We start from the raw sequence: 9043 nt of genomic DNA, 5'->3' as shown, positions 1-9043 counted from the left end.
TGCTTGTGTTTTAAAATCTTATACAGTACCATCCTTCTTTTATATGTTCATTTGTTCGATTGCTATTTTAAAAGATTCTGAAGTCGTGAATAACCTTCTCAGCCTTTTGGTAAGGAAAAAATATTTTGTACAAGCTGGCGTTCGGAGGCCAATCAAAATGCGTCACTTCATTTTTTTTCTCGGTACCGGTGCTTAGTACCGCTCGGTACTGATTGATGTGGCACGTTCTGATTAATCTTCGGATCGTCCGGTGTCCGCACAGAATAATTTCACGTTGGTAAGGGTCCCCAATGTTGACCGATTATTTCTCGTAATTAGCAGTTTTGCGACAAGTGTAATATTTCTCGCTCTCTCTATTCCTCAAATCAATGCTCACATTTTGCGAAAAAAACTATCATGTGCGGACATCGGATACCAATCAGAACGCGCCACCTCTGGACCGTCCGATGTTCACACATACTAACTTCTCCATTTAGAGATTTGCCTTTAATTTGCTTAATTTTAATTATTAATTTCTTATTAATGTAAATTTTAAAGTGATGTTCGTTAAATATAAGATATTTAAAAATAAATTTCTATAATTTTAATATGTATAGTAAATAATAACAAGTCTTTTTAGTTGATGAATATATTAAATAGTTTTTGAAAATAAAGAAGAAAAATAAATACATCTTAGATCATATAAAAATTTAATTTTCTTAAATTATTCAAAATGATTTAAGAAAATTAAATTTAATATTGTAGCCATCACTCATCAGAAAAAAAAAAATCACAGGTTTCCAAATTCTTTCATTTATAGATAAAATACAAATCCAAAATAGGAGCTTTTTTAGCATGTTTGTCGCGTTCAGCCAAACTGCTTTTTGAAAATCTAGATGAGAATATCAGGTTAGAAAAGAAAATTCGATTTGAAATTCGGCCACACTGAAATTCGATTTTTTTTTTTTATTTTTTTTTCTGCCATAAGTGATTAGTAAAGAACATATTAAGGTATATAAATTGGAAATTTGGAATAGAATAAAACATTAGATTATGTGCTTCAAACTTTGTTTTCTATACTGCCCTTTAGGCAGATATCAAATTTGAATCACATAATTAATTTCTTTGTAAATATAAGTATTATTGAAATTAGGTTCTTTTAACTTTGTAATTTATGCTTTTAATGTTGCGTTCACTTTATCAATATTTTGTTATTTATATTCTATTCTGATAATAATATTTAATCAATACAGAATAATACAAAGCTAAAGCATTGAAAAAACAAAAAAATGTTTAGCTTCTTCTTGCTTGCAAAAGTATTGAAATTGCTTCTGCTATTGTGGATTCTTAATCTAGGGTTTAGATGTGTGATTAGGAGCAGATCCAGAATATTCGATTTGATTTCAAATGAAATTGTAATGCAACATTATTAGATAATACAAATAATACTATTAATGTCAGATCTTCTCAAATCACCCTCGCATGCAAGAGGTAGTTGATTTTCATCAGTCAATAGTTGTTTATCAAGAGAATAAATTCTTATCGTGACTTCTGCATAAAAGAGAGACACTGAAGCTTGATAGGGGATGCCGCCTTTCTCAAAAAGTTGAATACCTCTAATGTAAGAAGAAAATGGAAGGAGGAGAAAGTTCCTTCTGCACTAAAGATGGACACTAAATTTAGATAGGGGATGTCATTTATCAAAAATAATGAAAAGTTTTTGAAGTAAGAAGGGAAGTGTGAAAGAAAAAGAGAGGAAGACTTCTAACTTCTATATAAGAGAGTAATATTTGTTCTTGATAGGAGATGCCACCTATTCAAAATAGTGAAAGGCCTGAATTGTAAGAATGTTAGAGGGAGGGGAAAATAAGATGAGAAGCAATTTTCTCCTTGTCTTAAAGATCTATTTCTTGGATAAAAAGGGGAGAAAATTATTTCTTTTTTTTTCGGAGGGGATGTTGCCTACAAAATTTTTTTCAATTTTTTTGAAATAATTTTAAAATTTAATAGAAATTTTTCTGGGCCCAAATATAAAAATTTTGAAATATTTTTTAAAAATTAAAGTGGGCAGAACTATAGCCGTCACGCACTTTATTGAAAAAAATTTTGGTGGGCCTCGCAATTTTTTTTTTAAAGTTTAACTATAGTTGGTAGTTGCAGGCTGCTCAATACCGCATCTTTTCAGGCTCGACGGCGCAGGCCGCCTCTACAGCAGCGGCCGACAGCCGGTTCGACCGCCAAAACACATCCGTGCCCGAATGTTTGGTCCGGACAGTCCAAATCAGATGTTTTGTGATCCCCATAACTATTTTTTAATGTTCCGGATTCAATTTTGACATTTTTGAAGCTCAACAGAACTTCTATAGTCAATTTTGAGCAATTTCAAATATTTTGGAGCATAATATTTCAATAATTTTTGCTCCAATCAACTCGCCAACTTCAGAACACGCTCAATTTATAATTAAGGGTATTTTTCTTGGTCCACAGCCCCGATGGGAGGTCCACGTTGATGTCCACGAAGCGGTCATGACTCATAATTTCCCAAAAATTATGATTTTGTGATTCAAACAATTTGAAATGCATTGACATATATTTTGGATTTCTGGAACTTTGATGTCCGAAAATAGGAGGCAACTAATATATCATCAAAAAATTATCTTGATCGGGCACGAATCTTGAGGAAAAATCCAATTGGAAACTTCCAAAATTAAATTCAGAACCATATGAATTCTGATTTCTGCAAACTTATAGTCCAACTGAACATCTCATAAATGTGAACCCAAAACATCAAATCATTTGGATTACTAAATGATTTTTAAATGTGAAATGCTTATAGTCGAATCGAGCGGCTCGACGAGACGAATCCAATGACCCCAAGATCATTTAATTTTGATATCATTAAAACATTAAAATGTCTAGAAAATTGTTCATGATCAAGGGAATGAATATCGACCGTCCATTCAAATCACCCCCAACTTACCCTTGATATTCCTCCTATTTACTAGTCACGCCACTCTTATAATACTATAAATAGGTATCCCATTTCTCATGAAAGGGAGACCCCAAGCAAGAAAGAGAATGAAGATAGTTCTCTTTCCACCAGGGTATATACTCCACCATCGTCAAACTTTTCTTCCCGGCCACCAACTGATGTCGGACTTCCACCTGGCATCAGACAAACGTCGGACTTCTACTCAGCCACCAACTAACGCTGGGCTTCTGCCCGGCCACCGAATATGATCATTCATACTTTCATCACCAGACAATGATCTTTCTGATCACTATCGCCCGCCAACTACAATCCTTTCAACCTCCATCGCTAGATTATGATCCTTTCGACCTCCATTGTCAACAACGATCTTTCTGACCATTATTACCCACCGACTACTATCCTTCCGACCTCCATCGCCAGACAATGGTCCTTCGATCTAACTTATATCACAAGAATATGGTCTTTCTGACCACTGTCGTCTGCTGAGCTTCGTCGTCAGAATACTTTCCTTCTGATCTTCGTCATCAGACAACTATTTTTCTGACATTTGTCACCCGCCAACTATAGTCCTTCCAACCTTTGCCCCCAGATAATGGTCCTTTCATCCTTCATCGTCCGCTGACTATGGTCCTTCCGACCATCATGTCCTTCGGACCATCATAATCGGAATACTGTCTTTCTGATGTCTGTTGCTCGCTGACTATGGTCATGCCTAGCTACCAAACGAACATATCAATAATGATTTTTCGAATTTCCACCATGTAATGCATTCTATATGATGTATATTTGTTTACATCAAGCCAATGCCTTCTCCCCAATGAATGGCCTCAGTTGTAACCAAATGCAAATACTAGTGGAATCATTTAAATTGGGCTACTCTCTATGATTTTTCCCATTTTAATTTTAGGATTTTTCACGTAAAAAACTTCGGTATCTCTTATGAACGCTAGACCTCTTTTATTATATTGTGTGTTGGATCATATTATAAAACTAAGATGTTAAATTTTATATTTCTCTATGGCCATGAATATTTCTAAACCCTAAACACTAAATATATTTGTATTATGCATATATTTAATTTTCAATTTAGTTGTATAAATTTTGATCCGGTTTTACTTAATTAATTTGCGACTATTACATATTATTATAAGATAAGCTTTCGTGTCTGTGCCATTCTCAAATCAAAGGAGGCGTTGAACATATGAGTTAGAGTACTTATTGTCATCACTTACAGCTATTTATACAGACTATATATTCATGTTGTAGTATATATATATAGTTTATCATTTTGTCGCATGAGGATTTAAAGTATCGACCAGATCGAGCCTTAATTAATTGCATGATATGCATGTATCGTAAGCCATGCATGCTATAGAATATTTTACGTACGTTAATTATATTAATAACGATTGAGTACGTATTCTAATTAACTAATTAATTGGTCAATAATGTTCAATTATCCAATTATATATAATAATCGGTGCATATATAATATCCTTAAATTAATAAAATTGTAATTAAGCTGGTAGAGAAACTCTAGCTATATATATAGACTTTATCATACCGTAGGTCCGTAATATATGCGCTCGATCAATTGAATATTTCAAATATTTTCCTGCTTCGTTAACAAACAATTAATCCATCTACTTAAACATTAAAATGCAATCGATCTGACCTTTTTTTTTATAAGCTGGTCTCATTTGTTTGCTGAGAGGGGACTGGTCCGATGATATAATTTAATTATAATCCTAAAACAATCATCATTTAATTATAATCCAATGATCACAATCATTTGACTACTGATTCTTGATCTTCATCGTCTAATTATGGCAATTCGATCGAGAGATTATTCTGCGCAGAGTCTGGACGTACTCCACATCCGAACTGTGAGTCAATATACTTTTGTACGTACACACTGTGTACACTCACAATTCTGATGTAGAACTACGTTCAAACTCCGCACATAATAATTATCCCCTTCAATCAGCATTGCTCGATTATTTTCCTCCAACTACCGTTTCTTGATTAATATTTTTCATATTACCACATGAACTCAATTCTTTCTATTTTATCAAAGTTATGTATATAAAAAAACTCTTAAAATTAAGGATAAAAGTATGAACTTTTGAGCGTAAGAATCGATCACTTTATTTATTTATTTATTTATTTTTTTCCATGAAGCTAGGAAGTATCTGAATTTAAAGTCTCCTGACTGTGTGAGATTTGACTAGTAGAAAAAATAATTAAGAATATTCTTTTTTTTTTTTTTTGGAAAATTGAGGGCTTAGCTCAAAAGAATATTCCTTCGCACAACATTATAAATCCGCCCCCAAACTTCTCTCAATCCGACAGAAAACAAGTGAAACGAGAAAGCCGGCAAGCCTTCTCTCTGCCTCTTTCTCCTAATCTCCATCGAGCAATGGCTTTCAGCAAAACCCTATCCTCTCGTTTTCTCCACAAGGCCACCTTCGCCGCGCAATACTCCCGCACAGCCCCGATACTGTCGAGACCCGATCGACCGGAGCTTTCGATGTCCCTATCGGCTCACCGGCGGATCTCGCAGTCCGACGCAACCTTCGATGGATTGCCATCGGTTCCGAACATTCCCTTCCCCATAGGCGATGATCTGATGAAAAGGATACGTTGATCGTTGTTTCCAGAGCAGATCCACCCCATTACTACCTCCTCACCTCCAATATCCGACACCGAAAAGGAAGAAGATGGTGAAATCGCAGCTAATAAAATCAAAATCTCGGTGCAAGGCGCAACGAAACTGCTACAGTACTCGCGGATCGAAAAGGCGAGGGCGAAACTAAGAGCGATTCCAAAGAACTTCATCTCATATTCTGAATTCACCCAAATTTGTCGCGAAATCTCCGGTGGTAGTGACGAGGTAGCCTCCACTCTCGATAACTCTGGCACCGTCGTCGTCATCGGTGACGTCGTCCTCCTCCGCCCCGAGCAGTTGGCTCAGGCGATCGAGAGCTTGATCAATCCGCAACCCATCACAGATACGCGACGGAGCGAGCTGAAACAGATGGAGGCAGAGAAGGCTATAATATATTGATGGTAAAGCAGGGACTCAGGTGAGACGAGAGCTCTGGGCTGGGCTGGGCCTTGCATTTCTACAGACAGCAGCTTTTATGAGATTAACATTTTGGGAGCTCTCCTGGGACGTGATGGAGCCCGTTTGCTTCTTTACGACTTCAATATACTTTATTATGGGCTGGGCCTATTTTCTTCGAACGTCAAAGGAGCCTTCATTTGAAGGCTTTTCTAGAGGCCGCTTTGTTGCGAAGCAGAGGAGACTCATGAGGGCCCATAACTTTGATTTGTCCAGGTTTAATGAGCTTAAGAAGGCTTTCTTGGTTGGATCACAGGAATGCAATAATGGGTGTTATTGCCATCACCGGAGAGCAGATAGTGATCTTCTTGGGGCAGCACGTTGAAGGTTTATATTGCGGCTTTATTTTAATTTGTGTGCTTGATGGCAGAGAAGCTTACATATGCCCATTAACGTTCTCGGCGTTTCGATGCAATGAAAGATTTTACTATCTTACAAAGAAGACCAGTAGAAGTGACAGGGGAAGAGTGATAAAACAATGCCAGTTTCTATATATCAAGGCACAGATTAGGGTGCGCCTAAAATTGTTGATTTAGATGGTATTTTTTGTTTATTTGTTATTTATGCAGTTGATCTCTTGAAAGGGGAATCCAAAGCAATTTATGTCTTCAAAAGATTTAAAAAGCGGTGGTGCAACTTAAGAACTTATATATTCTTTGATCCGACAGTGGTGGAGAATTCATATCCAATTTCTTAAAGATTACACGATATTTGGCAACTTAAATGACATAATAGTCACCACAATAGAATGGCATTAGCCATTAGGAGAGAAAAAAGACTAATACTTCTTTCTATACACCATTTCTCAGAAGCTAAAGAACAAGAACATAATTTTGGAGCTTGCCATGCTTTCAATAATCAGATTCGACCTCCAAGATATTAATATAAAATTTTATTGACTTTACATATGTATATAGGCCAGCTCTACATTTTCTAGTTTTGCTATTGGCTGTCTCAAGCTCGAGCCACAATGAGCTCAAGTTCGGGTCGCTTAAGATATAGTAAGCTCGAACTCAAGTGATGTGGTCCATCTTACCCGCATCACACCTCACACACCACACTCTATGGCTAGCTCGGCACTCCACATCCACTAGGATCTGCATTTTGTCTTTTATTCCTTATTGTTACTGCACGTTCTCTTATACGTCTTTACTACCTTTTTAGCTTAGTACATTATAGTCAGTTTGATGAAATATACTGGTTATATTTTGGAGAGAAAATGGACGAATATGCTCTCATTTTGAAGTTAATGTACTATTGCTTTTCTGCTCTTCCTGTTAGCTCTCGGTTCCCTGTTTTGGTTTTTACACAATCAAGTTTGACCTCAACTCACTTATGTTACAGTCAGCTCGAGCATAACTTCTTAGCCTGCATATGTTACAGGAAGCTCAAACATGATTAATTCCTTAGGCTTAGGGGTTCTTTTCCAAGAGGAGAGGGAGCTCTATTTATAGATTTTTTGGACTAGCATGGATGTAAATTGGTGGAGGATCAAGGGTAAATGGGGAGTGGTTGGATGGACGGCCGATGTTGAATCCCTTTATCATGAACCATTTGATGGACATTTGAATGTCTTAGTAATGTCAAAATTTAGTGATCTTGGGCTCGTTGGATTTGTCTCGTCGGACCGCTCGATTCTACTATAAGAATGTTATATTTGGAAACCGTTTGGTAATCCAAATTGTTGTTCAAACCTTTCAACAACGCTTCTAATTAACCCCTTATTTGGACCCATTTGGGCTCGGATTGGGTTGGATTTGGTGTTATTGGGTTCGTATTCTCGAGACGCTCAATTCGAATATAAGTTTGAGGAATTCAGAGTTCAGATGGTCCCATTTTTTAATGTCTTGAAAATTTTCAACTTTGTTTTGCATCGAGATTCATGCCCGATCAAGAAAATTTTTTGATTATGTATCAAGATTGAATGAATGTAATCCTAAAAAAAATAAAGACTCAAATGACCAAATATTACAATGAAGATTGAATAATTTATTTGAAATTCCTAAGTGATGGGGGTTGAACATTAAACCTAAATCTTAAACAATGAAAATTTTCATATGATACATTCCAATCAACATTAATTGCACTGTATCTTGAATGATTGCCATTGACTTTTGGCCTCTCCCTCCCATCATCTTTTTTATTAAGGGAAGTAAAATAAATGATAAATCAAATAAAGGTTGTGACTCAGTGGGGACCACCGACTCCACAGTCCACCAATCATAATACTTAATAAAAGAAGGGTTAGTTGAGTAAGCGTTTTTAATTCATAATCTGCTGAGGATTAGTTCGATGGCTGTGATCTGTATCCCAATTCCCAACCATCACTTTCATTTTTTTTGTAAATATCGATATTTCTAATTACTTTCACAAAAGCCAAATTATTGTTTTTCTGCTTATTTATTTAACAGTTTTCTTTTCTTCATAAAATGATTTCAAATAGTATTTAAAATGCCGTATTAGTTATTCATCCATTAATTCTGCCTAATCTTTCTTATTTTTTAATTAATGCATTTGATTTCTTTCTTCATAGTAAGAGTCAAACAAGATTATTATTATATATTATGTTTTATTTTTAGCATTTATTTTTGTCCACCCATCGCCATCAATATGCATTTTTTTAGGTTTTATTCAACTTTTTTATTATTTAAATCTTTTCTTGAAAATGAAGCTACAGGTATATAACTTTAGACGGGCAAAGCCCTCGTTTTTCCTTCGGCGACATTCATTCATCAGGAAGAATGGAAGAAGGAAATGAAGAGATTCTAAGTAAAAAATATTATTTACGTTTTGTCATTTTAAGTAAGCAATAAGAAAATAATTCATAGAATGTATTAAGGGAGGGATCGATACAGTTATGTGTAAATCAAATTAAAATTTTATTATTTTTTTTAATATTATAATTTTTTAAAAGACGGATATTTTTTTTTTATAATTATCATATTTTG

At 35.3% G+C, this 9043-nt stretch overlaps 1 pseudogene; it reads left to right on the top strand.

The window, feature by feature from the left end:
* Positions 1 to 5390: 5390 nt before the first annotated feature.
* LOC110100797 lies at positions 5391 to 6464 on the top strand (annotated as a pseudogene).
* The last annotated feature ends 2579 nt before the right edge of the window (positions 6465 to 9043 follow it).

This window comes from Dendrobium catenatum, unplaced genomic scaffold (genome assembly GCF_001605985.2).
Source record: "Dendrobium catenatum unplaced genomic scaffold, ASM160598v2 fragScaff_scaffold_716, whole genome shotgun sequence".
In the NCBI taxonomy this organism is placed as follows: domain Eukaryota; kingdom Viridiplantae; phylum Streptophyta; class Magnoliopsida; order Asparagales; family Orchidaceae; genus Dendrobium; species Dendrobium catenatum.
This window is presented reverse-complemented; position numbering and strand designations above follow the sequence as displayed.